Raw genomic sequence first — 21,303 nt, 5'->3', positions numbered from 1 at the left:
AAAGGTGTATGTTTGGTGGCCCTGCCAGGCAGGGGGTTGGAACTACATGATCCTTGAGGTCCCTTCCAACCCGGGTCATTCTGTGATTCTGTGATCCCTAAGAAGAGAAGGTTTTACACACACATACACAGCTTGTGTGGATTGAGGCTCTCTGATACATTTGGCATTTTCATCTGTACCAACCTGTGTTGGCCGGTGACCACAAGGCAGGGCATCCAAGCAAGGAACAAGATTTACACCAACCAAAACTCTGTAAAAGAAGGATTCTTTACCTAAAACTGGCGTGCGTTTGGAATACAGCTCTATCACCATCGTGCCTTTAGGTATCCAAGAGTACAGTGAGAAATTCTGTTTCAGATTTATAAACTATTAATGGGTTATTTTGAATAATGGACAAGCAATGGGGGCTCAAAGAATAAAACAGAAAGGAAAAATCAACAAAGTGTAGGAAAACTCCATCTGTGGAAGTCCTGTCAAAGGTAAATTACCCTTTGAAACAGCCAGAACTGTAATAAACAGAGAACGGGCTCTGCTGTCAGGATGTAATTAAAAGAAGAAACTAACAACAAAACCACTCTGCTCCGTTCCATATGGAGGGAGCCAGGAGCTGATTTGGGAGAATGTCGAGCAAACAAATTTTCACTCTCAGATAGCAAAAGGTCACTGCAAACAATTACTACAACGCGAGACTAAAAGCAACATATGCCTGTGCTTTTTCTCAATTTAACAAGATATCTTTCAGCTTTAGTTATTACATGGAAGGAGTAACAACATCAAGGATTACGCAGCCACGTTCAGTCATTGTGCAAATACCAGGAACCATTAAAGCTGTGTTTCAAAGTGAGGAGGCTGCACAAGTGTTCGCTTCCTCTTCTCCCTCTGCTTTTGCCAACTGCAGTTCCCAAAACAGATCTCATCCGCTGTTAAACTCAGGCCAGAATGAAGACATTCCTTGCCATGTATGGGAAATAACGGAGGTTATTAATTTCACTTCTCATAATAGAAGAGCAGAAGACACGGTAAGGAGGCTTGGGGATAAAAAAAGTCAGGCAATAAAAAGAAGAGCTCACATCTCAAAGCTGTGCACCAATAGCACACGTCTTCCCAGCTGTCTCCCTGCCAAGCAGCTTCAGAATGGGGCATTTTCTTCTTTCAGTGCGATTTCAGTCCCCATTAACAGGGACTGCGTGCGTCAGCACTAAACTTTTGCCCAGCAGCACACAGGAACTGAAAAATGAGCATCCTATTCCAGTGACCTTCACCGGCATACACAACACTGAGCCATTCTTGTCCATTCAGCATGTTCATTTATAACGAGTCCCACAGATTCACTAAATTACCCTCCGTGGTTCCGAGCAGGCTCAGGATTTGCAATTAGGATAAAAGAGGCCGGGAGCAAACCCCGACACCAGCATGACCTCAATACCTGTTCTCCACCTGCCCATGCTTTGCAGTGCTTAGATCCTCCTGCTGCTGCCAGAAGAGCCCAAGCACATACAGGCACTGCTCTCCCAGGCACCCATCCCTACTCTCCTATTCAGCAGCAAAGGAGAAACAAACCCAGCTCATCTCTGTGCTGCCTCAAGCTTTGTGCCCTTTGAGGAACAGTCCAGCTCCCACCCAGCACCTCCCTAACTCCAGCACTGGGATGTGGTGGGAATGAGAACCTCTTGACCAAATGAAGCTTGGAACAAAGGGAAGGTGCCAAAAGGGTTTGGTATAATCCTGTCTTACCCCAGAAGGCTCCACACAAGCATAGAGCCAATACAAACACAGTATGATAGCTGAGCATTGCGCTGCCTCAATGTGCTCACACGAGCCTTCGGTAAACCAGGCTAAGAATAGGCAGCGGAAAAGCAGTGCATCCAAATCAAACAGCCCTGCGTAGCAGCACGAAGCTCACAAGAAATACTTGTGGTGCCGCTTCTGCTTCAATCAGTTGTAGGAAGAGGAAATTCACTTCGGTTCTTTTTATACAACCTACTCCATTACGTTTGTCCGCCCAATAAAGCCACATTCAGCACTAACCAGAGGATCGCTGCGGCTGCACATGTATTATGTATCAGAGATGCATATGAGAACAGACTTGAGATCTGTCTGGAGATTACGTGTCAGTCCTCCACGTCAATGGAATGATACCAGGTTGCATGTCAGCGCAGAGCCCGGGCTGTACCTGTATGAACTGCTCCAAACGATGCTCTGGGCGTTGCAGCCTGAGTGACTTCACCTGAAACACGAGCTGAGCAAGGCAGGCAGACAACGGAGAGAAAAACATCTTCCTCCCTGACACCTCCTTTCACGAGGAAGAAATAATTGCATGCTTTGGCCTTTCTAATCAAGTCTGTCATCCTTGTATTTTTAAGAGTCTTTTGCAGAATAAAAGCAGGGCTCATTCCTAAGGAAAAAGAGTCAGCTTCAGTGCGAAAGCCTTGAGATACCTGTCAGCTCCGGCTCAACGGCTGCTCCCAACTAACTGCACCCTTGAGACACTTGCAGGAGACTCGGTGCTATTCTTCACTGCCATGAAGTAAAAACAAAGTCAGCAAAGCCTGGAGGCAAACAGGAGAAAGCGGTGGCAAGATTCCTTTCCATCTTTTATTATTTGCATCAAGTCTTAATTCGCGTTAATAACCCTGAGATTTACATCAATAACAATGCACAGCAGTGTATTTCAATGCAGCCCAGCAGCGTTAAATCCAAGAGGTTCTGTGTGCTCCTATTTTAGGAAGGGCAGCAAAAGAAGCACCAGGACCATGGCAAGGTTCCCTCCCTCCACCACCAGGTTCCCTCTCACCTTTTTCCACACCTCTGTCTTTATTTCCAGGGCTGAGAACTTGCAAGGGAAGGTTTAACAGCAGCGAATTGTCAGACACCACAGTAATTAGTGGCAGCTTCCCAACACATCCATCTCTGGCCACGGTTCTGATGGCTGGCTCCTCCTCAATGCCCACATTAAAATCAAGGCACACAAGGTAGGCGGTACATTCATTTACCAAGGGCTTCCCAGAAGAGATGCCTAAAGAAAAGAAATATCTTACCTAAACAATGCCTGCTCGGTTTGTTGGTTTTTTAAACCATCTGTTATGTGACTGCTATCTTCATTAATAATCTGAGGAAGACGTTAATGTGCCCGCTGACATCAAGTAGATGTACAGTGCATTTCTAGATGACGGGCACCCACACTGCAGGTATCCAGCCAGCAACTTGCTTCTAAAGGAGGAAGGCAGGATTGTGCTGCCTCCTGCCCACCTGCTGCTCACACATCTTGGCTGTGACGTTACTGATCCACTTACACCAAAGAGTTTCGGTCTGTTTTATTTCCAGACCCCTGCAAGTTCCCCTGCAGACACAAAGGCCTTACGGACTCCCCAGAAGGAACCCACAGAGCAGCTCTGCGCAGACCTGGGCTCTGCTCTCAGCTCTCAGCTCCCACTTGTTCAACAGCTCTTCCCGTCACAAGCTCCAGTGCTTTCATGCCAACCTGTTCCAGGAGTCATCTGCATGTCAGCAGTACTACACAGCAGCACAGTCCAGAACACATCACTGCCCACTAAGTGCCTGCATACAGCAAACCTGCAGTATAATTACTTCCTCATGCCCATTACAGAAGCACTAAAAGACGAGTACAAATCCCATCCCCACACGCTCTGGCATTACATACGATGCGAAGGCATTTAATCAAGGAGGGAGAGGATAATCCTCCCCACATTCAGTGGTGTGTTTTATTCCATCACATCCAAATCCGGACCCAAGGCGTGGTACAGACATATATGAGAAGAGGGAAAGCAAAGCAGTTCGGATGTGTTGATGTAATGGAGGGTGTTGGTGGCTTTAAATGTGCTGCCTTTATATAAGCAAAGGGTCCGGTTTCCACACTGAGTGGCCAAGTGAATTCATCTTCTCTTTGCCTGGCCTTAGAAACTACTCAACCTGTCATAAAGTGTCCCCTAAGGGAAACCACACACACGCGAAACGCCTTGTTTCCTGCTAGATGACATTCTGGCATTCCAACACATAGAATTTGCTTTCAAACTAATTCAGAGATGACCGACCTACTGGCGGAGATCTGAGATGACTACACAGCTCCACAGCCCCTTTATGTGACACAAAGTAGTACAAAGCAATATGAGAGCTCATCCTGCAGAGCCAGATGTCAGGACGTGCTCCAGCACAGCACTGCTCTCACCAAAACGCAATGGGAAAGGGAACGATCCTCAGGCTACGTGTGCTGCCAGCATCCTTGAGAAGAATGTCAGATAAGAAGATACCTCTGAGTGTTCTGAATCATGGCGAAGGCATTTTATGAAACGAGACAGGTGAAAGGTTAACCAGCTGGAAACTATGCAGGAAAAAAAGTGTTACCTGTACAGAGAGAAATGTTATGAGCAGTTTGTATTACAAGGAACTTGAGAGGGTTTCCTGCATTCATGGGTTAACCCCATGTTCTCATACTGCCCTTGGTATGACAGTTACATGCAGGGTCACCAACCAGCAGCCCAGGCTGCCCAGAGCCACATCCAGCCTGGCCTTGAATGCCTGCAGGGATGGAGCATCCACAGCCTCCCTGGGCAACCTGCTCCAGTGCGTCACCACCCTCTGGGTGAAAAACGTCAGCCTAATATCCAACCTAAACCTCCCCTGTCTCAGTTTCAAACCATTCCCCCTTGTCCTAAGTCATTAGGATGAGGTTATTAGGTCACTGTCATTAGTGGAAATCTTTGGCTTCAGCACCGGGCCTGTAATTGCTGTGTAATAACACCTATTTACTGGCCGGCCAGCACTCAGGGCTTCCTACACCCCAGGCCAGATAGTGATCAATTAGCTGTGAGCCATAGAGCTCTATGTGCTCCTGTCTTCATCCTTCTTACCAAACCCCAAAACCTCAAACTGGCTTTGCACCTCTTCTCAGGCAACATCCACCTTATTTACATCTGAGAATCAGACATCGCAGCTGCAGGAGCCAACTCAACCACGACAATCACCAGTAAACAGCACTTTAAAGTTTACCCCAGCAGAAAATTGTGGGCTCTGCTTTTGAGGATAGGTCTAAATTGCAACCACAGTGCTGCAAGCACACACACATGGCAGCCATAGCCCAGAAAGAACAACAGGGTTTGTGCAGACAACTGTCTGTGTGCCTCAAATCCCATGCAAACGCTACCCCAGCAGCTGCAATCCAGCAGAGGTACAGCTAACACATGGGTACGCACATGGGTATCCAGTGATGGAAGGGCGGTCCTTCCCAGTTCTGTGTTTCGTGGGGTTTCCTAAGTAGAAAAACTGCCTCTGGACCAGGAACCAATTGAGATTTGACCACTACGATCTTGGCTTCAAATCGCTGGCGCATCTGGTTGGCTGCACCTCCCACCCTGCTGGGATCGGTATGGGAAGGGGAAGGAATGGCCTGAGGAAACAGGGGAAGGTGACAGGAGTCAAACAGCAGGGAGGAAAATCAGGCAGCAGAGACGGTGAGGGAGAGAGAACTAATACACAGAGCCAGAAGGAAAAAGGAAGGTAAACTCTAAAAACATTAAGATGACGATACTGTGGGATTTCAAAGCTTAATAACCATAGATAGCAGATTTGAGGTGGCCTCTGGCTCGCCACACGCAAGCAAGCCCTAGTGATACATCAAACAACATTCCAACCCTTGTCCGAACAGCGACGTGCTACAAACACCCAGGGGAAGATGATCTTCCCCATCCCACCTTAATAGCACACAACCAACCTTCCAATGTTGCCGCGTACCGCTGAGAAGCAGCCTAAACAACAGCATTTCAACAACTGTGGCTTTCTTGTTTTGCACATTTGCTGCTCTTGCTCTGATTTGACAACTGCCCAAAGCCATCCTCGCGTGCAAACAAAGACGAGAGCTAACAGCCTGCAATTGCAAAACGAGAGAATATCAGACAACTGTTTTGGATTCCCCTTCTGCAAAGAGACATCAAGAAGTTCAGGCACTGTCAGTGCCCCCAGCTGAGCTGCCAGAAGAATTGGGCTGTGCCACGCTGCGATGAAGGCAGCCCATTACCCTGCTCCAGAATCTCCCAACGCTGAGCTGAACTGATGCAAACTCTGGTTTCTGGAATGAAAAATGTCATAAAGCCATGAAGTGAACACGGGTAAAGCCACATGTAACAGCAGGACCCTCAGATGGTATGAGAAGCCAGAGGGAGGAACGCTTCCCCCATTACCCTAAATTCAGCCTGTGGTTCACTTCTGATGCCGCCTTTGCATAGAAAACCCTGAAAACACACCCGATGTGCCAAGAGCTCTATTATCTCCATTACAACAGAAGCATCAACCAAAACACATCTGCAACACGTGCATCAGACACCGACATCTCACACAGATTTCTCCACAGAAGCAGAAACACCCGCCAGATGACACCCGGCTCAGGAAACAAAGTTATTTAATCTCCTTCTTACAGATACCAGACCTGCCACACGGAAACCCAGAGATGTTTAAGCCAAGCTATCGCATCAGGGAATCGAGGCACTTATCAGATGCATGAATAAGCAACCAGAGACCAGAAACCAAGCAGGGAGATGCGCTCAGCGCTTGGCTTCTAACACGCAGCAACGATAGCGGATGCTTTGCTCCTCTGTGCATCCTCAACACCCACTGAATGACTTCCAGCTGTAAAATCGTTTGGCTTAAGGCATAACCGGGGGGTCGGGCCACTAATGTGTTACCCACAGTGGAAGTGGGCTTCCTTAAGGAAGGAAGCCAATGTTTTTAAGGTCGAAAGCAGAGGGGAGCGTTGAAAAAACATTAGATTGGAGGGTGAAAGCAGCATAAAGATCAACTTTAGCATAAACACAAGGGGAGGAGCTGAGCCTCGCTAGGCCTCGAGCCCCCAGACCCACCTCGGGACGTGGGCAGCGGGTGGGAGCTGCTGGGAGGCACAGCGGGACGAGGGGCTGTTTTAGGGCCCCTCGCAGCCCCCCCAGCACCGAGGTCCCGGCCCCCACGGGACCCCCACCTCATCCAAAGCCCCCACCCGGCCTTCCCCCCCATATGGAACGCGAGTGGGCTCCCCCCGGGCCGTACCACCCCCTCGGTCCCCCGAGCTCCCCCCGCCCCGTGGTACGCTCCATCCTACCTCTGGGCGCCCTCGCTTCACCCTCCCGGCGGAGCCGCGTGTGGCTGGGGGGGGAGCCACAGCCTCTGCCTTGTCCTCCCCCTCCGGCTGCCCTCCCCTGCTCCCCCCCCCCAGGTCCGGGCGCAGTTGGTTTGTTCCCAAAAGCCGGCCGGTCTTTCTACCCTAAACCGCTGGATCTCTCACGTCTTCGGCCATTTCCGACCGAACTGGCGGAAGTTGCCGAAGTGACGGCGGAACTTAACGGCCCGTTCCGAAGGTTGAGCGGAAAGAGCCGAACCGCTGACGGAAAGAGCCGAAAAGATGAAGGGGCGGGGGACGGGACGGCGAAGGAGGAGACGGCTCTCCGGAAATTACCGAGAATTGCCGAAGTGCCGCGGGAGGCGGAGGGGCCCGCCGGACAACGCGCATGCGCACTACGGGGAGGCGCTTTTCCCGCCTAAAGGTGGGCACATGCAGCCCCCTCAGCGAGGAGCCGCCATGATGGGTCTGTGTCCTGTCAGCGCTCCACACAGCCCTTGTGTGGGTAAACACAGCCACAGCACACCGAGTTGTCTTATGAGTACTGCCACACCACCACAGATGGGATTCCATTACCAAGTTGCCTCAAGATCCAAGCTGGACATTTTGGATCAATGCTACAAATTGTCAGTCTGGACAAAAGTGATGTAAAATACCATTTCTGGTGTTAACTTCTTAGCAGCATTGACATTGCCAACAGCACTGGTAGGAGCAGCCACATCACATTCATGCAGACAAGTACCAAACATAGAATGCAAAAGATGGGGATTAAAGCAAAGGAATTAGGAAAAACAACAACAAAGCAATGGGGAAATAAAAGGGAGAACAAAGGCAGGGAATGGTGGCTGCCATCATCCTACAAGAAAGCCAACTCCAGCAGCTTCAGTACTTCTTATTACTTTATGCACTTTCATTTTACATATATATTAGGGTCCCATAAAGGCCTTCACTTACCAAGTCTCACCCCAAAACACAAAACCTGGCAGCTTGTGGAGGATGGGGGATGTGAGATAAGAAACAGGTTTATCTCCATAGGAGCGGGGGGGGGGTGGCAACTGTGGCCTATCTCCAGGAATCTCCGCTTTAATAAAACATGAGAACTTCAAAACGGCGAGAAACCACTTTTCCACCTCTCTGCACTCTCTTAACAGTCATGTACACCTATGGCGTACTGCCATGGCCTGAAATAAACCTCAGAAAAACATCCGTTCCTCTTCAAGGCAATAACAGTCTAAGGGGAGGACCAAACTTTCATCTTTTCCCTGCCAGAAGGCTACAGTCCCTCTGGCAAAACTTTTTTTAAGCTCTTTCTCCTCCCTTCCACAGCACCAAGTCCTGACCACCTGCAGACTCCACAAACCTTGTGGAATGTTTTTCAGACCACACTCACAACCTCAGACAGTTCTATCAGATTTCATAGGCATGAGAAGGAAAGAAACGGGGTAGAAGGTTTGAAGACGTAATATTATGGATCACACTCAGTCAAGCTGCACTGCCACACGTTCTACTGGGAATAAACACTCTAGACAAATTCATTAACTGATTGCATTACGCTTTGTTTATGGAACGATACGTTATGTCAGTATTTCAGCGACAATGTAGTTAAGAGAGATTAGGACAGTGGTTACAAATAAACCGTGAGACCAGATGGCTCTGAGGATGGGTAATGAGACACGCGGCTTTCCTCCTCCCCCAGCGTGTCCCAGATCATTAGCGACTGAAAGCTGTTACTAGCGCTGACTGCTTTCCACAAGCAGTTTATTGACCCAAATATGGTTCTGCTCAGCCCTAAAACTACCAGCAAAGCGATTTCAGATCACAGTGGAGATGCTTTGAAGTCTTCCAGAGACACCCAAGAAAGAAGACACATCCAAATACCCCCAAACTCCACCCTGGAACAGATGGTGAGGTTTCAAACATCTGGTAACCACTGGTATGAAAAAGCTGGCAAGCCACAGCTTATTTCTACTAAATATTCCATCATTTGAACTATATTTAAACAGGGAGTTAAAAAGAAGCAATCATTTCACTTGTATATAATATAATCCCTAAACACCTCCACACTGTGACTGCAGTGCAGCTCGGCCATGGCACTCTTGCCTACCAAAAGCACTTCTTTTTTCTGCATCATAGAACAGCCCTGTTGGAAGGGACCCACAGGGATCACTGAGTCCAACTCCCGGCTCCACCCAGGACCACCCAAAAATACCAAATAATACTCAACTGCTAGAAAAAAACGGCTAGAAATTGTTGTCAGAATACATTAAAGAAGGTTAATAAACACATACACACATGGTTAGAAAAGAAAGCACCCTCAAAACCCCAAACCAAAGGCAGACCTGAGCACGTACACTGCACACACAGCCCCAAATGTGCGCTCCCCAAACTCCACTTTAATAATCTTTTGGGACAACACTCCACAATTCTTTCTGTGAGCTGAGGGAATCATTTGTGCTTGCTGGAAATGCAAAGCGATAGCACGCATCAAACCATCGCTCTGGATTAAAGTCACTTTGGGAACAGGCTGTATAAGGCTGTCTGCTGAGATTGTGCTTGAGGTCCAGTGGAGACCACACCATCGGACCTGGATGTGGATGTGTGCAGAGAGCATTTTAAAGGTACTAGAGACAGAAAGACGTACTCCTAGGAGCTGGTTCCTAAGGGAGTCTTAAATTCCAGATCTAGAAGGAAGACCAAATAGTAACAGTGGGGCCCTAAGTCCTGGCTTTAATAGCTGACAGATTTCCTCTTTTACACAAAACCTTAGCTGAAATTCAGAACTGCTCACAAGCTTAGAAGTGCTGGGATGATATTCACAAGTTAAGAAGTGCTGGGATGTACCTCCCCAGCCTGCATTTGAGAGAGCCAATGTGTGTTTGACACTCTCAAGCAGCAGCAGCACAACACACCATCGACAGCAGCCCACCTCCACCAGCAGCTCCCTTATTGCAGAGGACTCTATGGAGCATATCTCTGCTCCAGGAGAGGAGGCAGCGCTCAGGGAAGTCGTGGCATCAACTTCACGCAGAACATGAGGCCAGAGTTTGAACTGAAACATAACAGGTGTGGAAATGCAGAGTGTAAAATGCACCATCAGATCCACATTACACCGTGCTAAAATAACTCAGCACCTGCCTTTGAAAAAATAACTGGTCTCTTTTGACAGAAGGGCACTCAGTCTTATTTATTGGGATTTTAGCAAAGCAACACAAAATCTGGGGAGTTATTAGCAAAGGGGGGAAACAGGAATCGATAAAGAGAAGGGTGAGATCGATAATAAACGCTACTGCGCATTAAGTGCTGCAGGCTCCTATAAAAGCGTCCTTACAAACTTAAATAATAATAAGTAATTGCCACCATTTTAAGCACAATCTATTTCGAGGCCTAAAGATACTATAATGCACCAAAATGATTTAAATGGGAATATCTATAGATCTATATATATCCAGACAGTACAGGCCTGCTGCCAAAATCGACCACTAAAATAGGGCAGCGGTTGCCAACTGTGCCTTTCTCAGCGCAGAAAGGAAACTTTCTTCTCTCCACAGCTCACGCAGTTCCATTGTTAGTGCGTTAGAAATAGAGAAACCAACTCAAAGGTGAATCATTATGAAAATATTTCTTTAAATGAAAACCTTCCATGCTTTTGAAGTAAACCACGTTGCGTAACCCCATTAATACGCTTTATCGTGCTCCATCTTCATAGCTATCAGGTTGTTAACCCATCACACAGTGCCCATTAGAAAGCTCATCAAGGATCTCTTGGTTTGAAGCCACTCTGCTCCTTTCCAGCCAGAGCCATTTGTTCTCGTGCCCAAACTCTCATTTAACTTAAGTAACTCTTCTCCCTCCCTGGCGTTCACACCAGTGTATTTATAGAGCAGGAATATCATTTTTCCTCCCCTGTTTTTACCCCTGTCTTACCACCCCGGCTCCTTTTCGTTCTGTTCTCTGCTCACAATCCTAGCATGCATCCTTGTCACCAAGGAACCATGCAATGCTTGAGAAACAAATTCCAGTTCCAGTATAGGGAACCTGACACTGTATCTGAGCTTACGCTATTTTCCCTTACAAGCAAATAGTCCTGAAGCCATTCCATCTTCTTCCATGGTATCTCACTCTACAATTCCCTGAAAGGAGACTGTAGTGAAGCAGCAGTCAGTCTGTTCTCCCAGGTAATGTAATAGGACAAGAAGTAAAGGCCTTAAGATGTGCCAGAGGAGGCTCAGGTTGGATATTAGGACAAGCTGCCCCGAAAGAGCAGTGCTGCAGTGGCACAGCTGACAAGGAGGTGGTGGGGTCACCATCCATGGTTCCAGAACCATGGGGATGTGGCACTGAGGGATGTGGGCAGTGGGTGTGATGGGCTGGGGTTGGGCTTGGAGATCTCAGAGGTCTTTTCCAACTTTAAAGAGCCTATGATCATATCATTCCTGGCTTGATGAAACCTCAAAATGTTCATTTCTGCTCTTCCATTTGTTAATACAATGCTTACCAGCAGTCCTGAGACCAGTCCTTGAGCAACACTGCTGCTAACTTGTCCACCAATCCTTTTCCTCCGCAATGACAAGATTTATGGATGCAACGCAATACTTTGCTCCTAAGTGATTGATTTCACTTGTCTTGCTTTGTATTTTTCATCTTTTTTCCCCTTAATTAAAGTCTGCCTTTTGCTGCTGCAGATCAACAAAGGCTCATTTCTCTGTAAATCAGGCCTCTGGATAGCGGGAAAGCTGTCCTACTTCTACAGCGGGGCATTTGTATGAATTAATAAACTGTGCAAGTAAATGCATTTTATGTTAAAAATTCTAAGTGAAGTTTCTTAATGAGCAGCCTGACTTTTTAATTGTACATAGGATTTATGCCACAAACTTAAAAAAACAATTAGAATGCAGGAAAACAGCATGTAAGACTTGCAGTTAAATACAATTAAGCTAAATGTGCTGAATCCATAGTTTAAACCGGAACACTTTTATTGTACAAAGGAATTCTGCAGCCTATAAACAGAAACAGTTTCATCCATTCAGCGCGTCTTCAGGTTTTCAGAACTGGAAACAAAATTCATTTCAGTTCTCGCACAAAGGACAAGCTGGTCCGAGAATAAAATGAACGTGGCCAAAACTCTTCCACTCAACTCTTTCTTTTTAACCCAGGTCACTTCCAGCCCCCAGTTACACACCGGGTGTTGTTACCAACGATTCTGTTCAGAGATCAAAGGAAGAGCACCAGCAAGCAAAGGTAGGTGGGCAGAGCAGGGCTGCTGAGTGCACTCCTGTCTTAAATGCTGGGCAAAGCAGGAGCACTTGATTCTTTTGGGGCAGTTTTGGGGCAGTCTTATGGCCCGGAGCTCATCAGAAACCCTGAGATCACCCAACAGACAGCAATGCTCCTCTTTAATCAATACAAATCCCAAGAGAGCAAGCAAAAAAGAATAAGCTGCCCTTCCAATTACAGCAATGCTCCCCACAAACCACTATGCTGAATTTTGGATTCATTCAGATTTAAAGACCACAGAATCACAGAACATCCTGAGTCAGAAGGGACCCACAGGGATCAGCGAGCCCAGCTCAAGATTAAGGAAAATCCTTTTCTTTTTTAATAGTGTGATAGAACAACACTGTTCTTTCTGTCCTTTTTTTGGTAATTAAAAATCTGGTTAAACTTTAGAAGAGTCATTATACTTGAAGCAGCAGAAGCAGCTGAACACAGAGCATCGTATGAAGACGCCACTGGGATCAGTTAAAGCCAACAACACTGAAAACATTTAGAAGGAATGAAGCCAAAAACACAGAAATGGATTTAACTTGGCGTATGGCGTGGCAGGAGGCCAGGAGGAGGAGAGCTCACTGCAGGAGCAGCCAGGACTTTGGTGGGATGCAACTCAGACATGCAGATATTGGGGGGCACCAACAGCTCAGCCAGGCAGCCCAGCGAATGCCCATTTCAATGGCTGAGGATCCATCCCGGCAGATCTGAACTTCCTACTCACCATATTAAGCTCCACTATTAATAAACACTGAGCAGTTACACACCATTTTCCATCTTCAAAGAGCTCCGAAACCAACAACTAAACCTCACAACTACCTCCTGGGGCGCAGGGACTGCTTGAAGATCTGAACAAAGGTAAAACGCTGAAGTCATTGGGCACAGCTCCTAAAAGGGAACGTTTAAAATCAGCTCGGCAGAAGGCAGGAATGCAGAGCTCTCAGTCACAAGGCACGGCTTCCTCTGCAGCTCTCTGGTGCTGGGAGGTGCCCACAACCTCAAGTATTTCCCCCAAAACCCAGATCCTCATTTATGAAATTAAACTCTTAAGTGGGTACAAACCCGACGGGCAGAGCAGCTCAGGAAATAAACTGGGCACAGCGATAGCACGACGGAGATCAGCAGAAAGCTTTGGCCACTCACTGCATTTCAGCTGGGCTTTAACCGAGGGAAAATAAAAAAGGCAGAGAGCAGCAGAGCCTCCTCGTTAGCCCATAGCCCAGTTTGTCCTCCAGCAAATGGAATTTCCTTGCAGGTTTCAAGAAAGCCATGAAACAAGTTCAGGCTTACAACAAATTCTTGGAGGGAAGGCAATGTGGAGATGCAGCACGTGCCTGTTACAGAGGAGATGAGAACTGAAAAAATGGCTTTAAAAACCACTAGGAACAACAATATGTTCCTGAAGGGAGAATAAACCCAGCACACTCATGTTTTTAAGCACCTTAACGCTGTTATCAATAAACCCAGCTGCATCCTTTTCACCATGCAGCAATGACAATTGACTCAAATGGATGGCACTTTGATAATGCGCCTATTTGCCTCTCAAGCCGAAACAGATAAAAATTCAAAGATTACACATCTTTGGTATTTGTATGCTAATATACACAGCTTTAGGGAAATTGTTGCGACTCAACCTACAATTCACTCCGTGCAGACAGTGACATTCAAGTACCTACCGGCAATTTTCAGACCGCTTGCAGTATATCTCAGGGCTGTCATCAGTCTGATGCATTATCTGCTCTGCAAGGCTCTGTCAGGAGAGCCAGGCAGGCCTCCCTGGGTGCAGATAGGCAGGATTACAGCTGACTCATCAGCTTTATTTCCCTCCATCCCCATTTGTATAGTCTCACTTTCAACGTGGTTTGCCTACAGTGGATGAGGAGAAGGCGCCTGGTGCACGTGTGCAAGGGACAGCACGAGACAATTTGATTTTAATGTCATAGAATCAGAGAACCACACAACCATCAGAGTTAGAAAAGACAACAAAGCCACACGTTTCTTCTAGGGCCAGTTCTTCCAAACCACCACCCCAATGAAACACAGAACAATTTCTGCTGTCAATGAAGACCAACCACCCACAGGCAATGAGGGGCTACACCTGGTTCCAGCTGAATCTTCCTGCCCAGTGTCTGCTCACGCCAACTGAGCCGCAGCTCTCCCAAGGCTCAGTGAGCACCTGGGCTGTCCCTCTGCCTTGTGCAACCTTAATTAGCCCTGCAAACCTGTCTCTCTTTGTCAGGCTTGGCTGAAATCTTCCAGCAGGTTCAGGAGGTTCAGGGGTGGTGCAAACGTGTGTGCTGAGATTGGATGAGATGGAGTGTAACTTAGTAAGAAAACAACAAGGATGCGGATCACAAGGGCAGAACAAGGGAGTGGAATTCGGTAGCAAACACAGCCTATACTCAGCTAATAAACCACTCTGCACTTAAAAATCATATTCAGTATTATGTAAACTACCTTGTTAACAGTTGCAGGGTGAAAACTGTATGTGTTCATGCAACAGTTGCCTGTGCACAGTTACTGGGCACCTTCCCCACCTTGTGCCTCCCTCCCAGCTCTGCTCCATCAACAAGCTGCACAAACTGATGAGCTGCAGAGAAATGATGTCGCTGCGATGCCTCCTGCTGATGAATGAGGAGCACCTGCCACAGCTCCTGATTTCAGGTGATGGATCTGAGCCCGGGCTGCACGACAATTCCTCGTGGCTGACAAGCTCAGCTATTTTCACCCTTAATCTTTATAATATTTGATTGAATAGATCCAAGGTCATCATTTCCACCGAGGTGGCTGTTCAAAATCCCACCAGCCCTCCGACTGTTTTTAACTGCATCTGAAAAAGTGCAGAAAATTCACCTAAGAGCTGGTAAGAACTTTGTCCCCGGGAGATGCCTACACCCCGCGCATGCATTCGCTGTGGTGTGAACAAGCAGCTGAGAGGTGGCATTTATCATCCCATGGCCCAGAGCTCTGACCATCAGACCACAGGGACTCAGACCCCAGGGAACAGACATCTCTCATCCTCCATCACAGCCCAGTTTACTTCTTTTTCATGTTAGGAGTCCCGATAAGAGGCAACTTGGCTTTGAAGAAGAGGGAAGCAGAGAAAAAATAACCATTAATGTGCATCATTCCCTTATACACACACTGTATAATAGGGGGCACCTTGCAGTCCCCAGGTTTGAGCCTTACAGAATACAAACCCTCTTGGGATGCAATATGGTTTTGGTGCTCAGGGATATGACTTAGTGCAGGGTTTTTAGAGTTAGGGTACTCGTTAGGCTGCGATTGGACTTGATGATCTTCAAGGTCTTTTCCAACCTGGGTAATTCTATGGTTCTATGGTTCTTCCTCCCCACTTTCTTCTCTTATGAAGGCTCAGATGGGAGCGCAACCTTCTCCAGCCTGCACAGAACTTTCACACAGATCTGTGCACAGCATCAGCTGTGTGTGAGACATCAGTCACGTGTGAGACATTCCAGCACTTGGTTGTGCAATCCCTAATTACTGCTGTCTGCCCTCTGCATCTCTGCAGCGAGATCTGTAATGTAGCAGAGGGCATTTGACATGGTGCTGCCTCCAGTCTACAGGTGGGGAACCCCACTAATATTCTTCATCCCCATAACATTAAACAGCCCGCAGGATGAGCAGTCAGTACCCACACTGGTGGCACATGTGACCCTCACTGGTTTAGCAGGGGTTAAAAACGGCGTGTGCTCCACAAAACAGCCCTATTTATACACTCATGTATGTGTGCACACACATGCTGGATCACTTCTGCAAATCTGCCTACAGTCTGCAAGGTTTAAAAAAGAAAGCCACACCCACTATTGCAAGAGTTGCAATAAAATCAGGCCTGTTGGTGCCAATGAGTTATAAGTGCTCACAGCAGCCAGGATTTGGGATTCCTCCATGTGTTGTTCCCTTGGAGGCAAGTGCACTGTTATCAGGTGATGCAGGAGAGGAGGCTCTGACACTCAGCCCTCCAATTCATACACTGGAACAAAGCAGCCATTTGATGGTATCTGCATTGCTGACTCAACCACGGATTTCTGTTCTGATCTTGTCCTTGGAAAAGGGATATGGGGGGAGAGAGCTCTTCAAAGCTGCACACAGCGGGCAACACGGCCTCACTTTGCTGTTTTGCCTCAAGGCATCAGCAGTAAAACCAGACAGATTACAGATAACAGAAGGGCGGCCCTGCCTCCATCCCGCGTCCACCAAGCTGAGGTTTTCAGCCCAGCACAAAGTTGGCAAAGCAACTTTAATAAAACATCCCAGCTGCCCCAGTTGCCTCCTGCCATGTCTGTACCACTCCGGCTGTGATGGACAAAGCTCCACCACTTTGGCCACAGGGGGTGTGAGACCATCTGAACTTAATATGGGGCTATTTAGCAAGGAAAAGCTCTACAGCCGTACACATACATCTTTATCTCCACGGTGGAACCTAGGCTGGATTCACAGAATCACTAGGGTTGGAAAAGACCAATATAATCATCTTGTCCAACCATCAACCCAATGTTTGGCTGCAGGCCCATCATGTCAATCCATTCGTTGTGCTGGCAGGGATGATATCAGAGAGGTTTGGCTGTACCTCATGTCCTGGATGATATTTTGCTGGTTATGGGGGCAAATAAGACCTCAGGAACGGCCAATCTGGAGCAGAATGAAACTCCTTCTTCTGCCTGTAGCCCTCCCTATGAGATTCCCTTGGACCACACAGTCAACCTGCACCTTGTCCATGTGGGCTCTGGAGGCCTTTGGAATAAGCCAGGACAACGGCAGTGAAGAGGCAGCAACAGCATCACCAAAACCAAGGTCCAAAAACCGAGGCCCAGAGGAGCCAGCAGGTTCACAGCAACAAGAACAAACCTGGGGCTGGAGGCCTCAACACCTGGTGCCAGGCTGAAGCCTCCCTTCCAAGGAGATTCGTGTCTCATCACGCAGCTGCCTTGATCGAACGCTCTTCCAGGCTGAGACACGCCGAGAGACTCCTTTGCTGAGTAACCAGCCATGAGCTCACTCAACATTTCTGCCCATTCTGCACAGTCTGTGGGGTTTCCTTCCCTCCTGTTCCACCAAACATGGGTCAAAAGCCATCAGACAGTCAGCAGCAAGAGGCGCTGTGCATTTTGGAAGCCACCCAACATCACCCATAAGTGACCAGCACCGCATCCACCCGCAGCGCTCAGTACCTGCTGAATCTCACCCATTCCACTTCAGCTCTGCTGCTTTATTCATCACAAACAGCCATTCAAGGCAGGGCAGCTTTTCACAGTGCCATAGGATGGTTTGGGTGACGGTGGCAATGTACAGCCATTAAATAAAATATCAATACCTCATCTATTCTTAACATTGGGTTTGATCTTCGCTGTTTCGACTCCCCTTTTTCAGGGCAATTTGCAATTTATTTGGTTGCTTTTTGGGGGCAGGGCTGACTTACTGCTTCATCTCATTTGTGATCTATTATTCAACGCCTGCTTGCTTTTTTACTTTTCCAGCCTTCTTTAGGAAGCCAGAAGCCCCACAGAAATTACAAGTCCAGAAAGAAAGGTGAACTGCAAAATGAAAGCTGAGGGAAAATGAATTGCTTGGAGGGTTGTTTTTTTTTTTGTGTTGGTTTGGTTTTCTTCCAGTTTTCTCTTTTTCAGCTTCAAAATCTCCCTGTAACAACAGCCAAGTAGGAGAAAATACGCTGCAAATGATGGAGATGCAAAGCCAGCCCGAGCAGCTGGCAGGTCTGTGGCATCCCAGGCAGGTCCGTGGCATCTCGCTGCAGGAATCCCCACACACACACTCACCTCTGGGGCCATTCACACACACGGCTCATTTGTACAGCTACACACAGAACCTGCCCACTCTTGGCTTCCACCTCCCGGCCAGACCCACTGCACGGAGCTGGAATCGCTCACTGCCGCTCCTGCAGAGCTCACCCAGGTACAGCCCCAGGGACGGGGCTGCAAGCGCTCGTTAGCATCTATTGATTGATTTCATCTCTGTGAGCCTTGTCCTATTCATTTCCTATGACAGACATTTCATTAACTCACACGAAGAGAGCCATCCCCCAGCCATCAGCACAACCCGGTGAGAGTCCCACACACCAACACTATCCTTTAGGGGAAAGCATAATGTAGAACGCTTTAGCTTAAAAGCGACCTTAAAGATCAATCAGTTCCAAACCCCAGTATCTCAAAAGCCTTTACATTAAAGCACAGTCCAAATGGGTGAAGATTTTGCAGTAAAACAGGGCAAGTTCAGACCCAACCTGTCGATTTGCTTTTGCAGCCAGTCCCCCCTCCAGCAGTCACTTCCTCAGCGCTGAGGGCTGTACGCAAAGCCCTGCATTTAAACAAGCAGTTGATACCGGCGGTGCAGACGAGCATCCCAATATCTGCACCCCAACATCAGCCCCATCATGTGCACCCCCACCACCGACATGGCCAACCTGCAACAGCTCCATCCCCAAACAACATCCGCATTCCCCCACATCTTCACCCCAACATCAGTACCCCAACATCATCTGCATCCCTAATAACATTAGCATTCACCAACACCAAACATCAGCATCCCAACATCATCTGCACCCCCCAATAACCTCCACATCCTGCATCCCAACACTGACACAACCCAACACCTCAAACCCTACATCACCTGCACCCCCAGAATCCGCATCCCAACATCACTGACACCCCCCAACATCTGCATCCCCCAATAACATCCACATCCCCCACCACCCTCACTCCAACACCCAACGCCACATCCCAGCACCCACATCCCCATCCAAGGAGCTCCTGCACACCCCAATATCACCACAGCCTCAGCTCACACGGTGCCAGCAGCATCATCCCCACAGCCCTGCATGGACTGAACTCAGCTGCAACTTTCGCCTCCTCCTATTCCAGGAGCCGCTCGGCACCGCCGTACATCGCAGCATCACTGTGCAACCAAAGGTGCTTCCCCCTTTTTAGGGCTTAAAACCCAACGTCTCCAACACAACGGGCAGGAAACACTAAAGGGCTCCAGGAACATGGGGCATAACCCAGTGGGGGCTGCTGCTGGGCTGGGTGTGGGGAGGGGGCAAAGGGAGATGGAGGGGGGATGTAATGGGGAAGGAAGGGAATGAGGGGGGAGGAAAGGAGTGGAGTCAGGGAGGGAAAATGAAATGGAAGAAATGGATAAATGAGAGGAAGGAGAGGGGAAAATAAAATTGGAAAAAGAAAAAGACAGAACTTAAGAAAAAGATGTTTTAATGGGTGAAAGGACAAAAATCAATGATAAAAAGCAATGAGAGGAGCACAGTGAGGAAAGGAAGCAGTGATACAGCCCGACCCGGCTCCCCGCTCCGACCCCATCCCGCCCCGTTACCTGAGGAGCGCCCGGCCCGGACCCGCGCTGCCGCGGCCGCTGCCCAGAGCGGGGCGGAGCGGGGGCTGCGCTCACTGCATTGTGGGAGCGGGCTGAGGCGGGAGCGCAGCGACACCGGGCGGCGGGACGGGGAGCTGTGAGAGTGGGCGGGAAACGGCGGGCGGGAAAACGGCTGTGGAGAGGATGGAGTGTGTGAGAGTGAGGGGAATTAGTGCCGATATGGGGCAGGAAGGGCGGTGTGTGGGGTAACAGTGCGGCTGAACGGGGAGGCGAGCGGGTACGGGGGGTAATTAGTGCGGCCGAGGGGTAATTAGTGCGGCTGAGGGACGATGAGGACATATGGGAGGGGTAATGAGCGTGGCTGAGGGGCAGTGAGGACTGTAGGGTCAGTAGTGCGGCTGAGAGGTAATTAGTGCGGCCGAGGAGTAATTAGTGAGGCTGAGGGCAGTAAGGGTGTATGGGAGGGTAATTAGTGCAGCTGAGGGGTAATTAGAGCGGCTGAGGGGTAATTAGTGCAGCTGAGGGGTAATAAGGGTAACTGAGGGGTAATTAGTGCAGCTGAGGGGTAATGAGTGAGGCTGAGGGGCAGTGAGGGCTGTGGGGTGAGTAGTGCAGCTGAGAGGTAATTAGTGCAGCCGAGGAGTAATTAGTGAGGCTGAGGGCAGTAGGGATGTGTGGGAGGGTAATTAGTGCAACTGAGGGGTAATTAGAGCGGCTGAGGGGTAATTAGAGCAGCTGAGGGGTAATGAGTGTGGCTGAGGGGCAGTGAGGGCTGTAGGGTGAGTAGTGCAGCTGAGAGGTAATTAGTATGGCCGAGGAGTAATTAGTGAGGCTGAGGGCAGTAGGGATGTGTGGGAGGGTAATTAGTGCAGCTGAGGGGTAATTAGAGCGGCTGAGGGGTAATGAGTGTGTCTGAGGGGCAGTAAGGGCTTGTGGTGTGGGTAAAGGGGCCGTGTGGGGTAATTAGTTTGTCAGGGGGTGGTAAGGGTGTGTGGGGTGGGTAATTAATGCAGCTGAGGGGTAGTTGATGAATATGAGTAATTAGCTGGGGGGGTAATTGGGGTAATTAGCGCAGCTAGAGGGCAGTAGGGGAATGAGGAGTAGGGAATTAGTGCAGATAAAGGGTAATTAGTGCAGCTGAGGTTGGGTAATATGGGTGTGTGGGGTGGGTAATTAATTAGTGCATTGGGGGGGTGGTAAGTAATGCAACTGGGGCAGTAACTGCAGCTGGGATTGGTAAATAATGCAGCTGGAGTAATGAATGCTGTGGGGGGAAATAGTGCAGTGGGGTAATTAGTGCATGTGTAGGGGTAATTAGGGCTATAGGGTAATTGGTGTAGGTGAACTAGTGAAGCTGGGGATGGAATTAATGCAACCAGGAGGAGTAATTAGCGCAGTGTTGTAGTTAGTGTATGTGGGGGTAATTACTGGGGGTTAATTAGGGCAGGTGGGGTAATTAGTGCGGCTTGGTGCCGGGCTCGTCCCGCTGCCGGGCGCTGCCGCTCACGGGGTGGCGCTGTTGTGTCAGGAATCAGAGCAGACCAAGGATCGCG

General features: G+C 48.6%; 1 protein-coding gene across 8 annotated transcripts in view; it reads right to left on the bottom strand.

Moving 5' to 3' along the window:
- EXTL3 (exostosin like glycosyltransferase 3) overlaps positions 1–19,830 on the bottom strand; it is a 104,286-nt gene extending 84,456 nt beyond the window's left edge. For 3 of the 8 annotated variants that reach the window (XM_015859677.2, XM_015859683.2, XM_015859690.2), the window contains exon 1: positions 7,106–7,370. The gene's annotated coding sequence lies outside the window, so the exon portion shown is untranslated. Of the gene's footprint in view, positions 1–2,794; positions 3,017–7,105; positions 7,371–19,750 lie in introns of those variants that run through there. The other 5 variants (XM_015859678.2, XM_015859681.2, XM_015859685.2 and 2 more) reach the window with 3 other exon arrangements.
- Positions 19,831–21,303: the final 1,473 nt, after the last annotated feature.

Source organism: Coturnix japonica, chromosome 3 (genome assembly GCF_001577835.2).
Source record: "Coturnix japonica isolate 7356 chromosome 3, Coturnix japonica 2.1, whole genome shotgun sequence".
Classification (NCBI taxonomy): domain Eukaryota; kingdom Metazoa; phylum Chordata; class Aves; order Galliformes; family Phasianidae; genus Coturnix; species Coturnix japonica.
The sequence above is the reverse complement of the archived record's forward strand: the minus strand, read 5'-3'. Positions and strand labels throughout refer to the sequence as shown.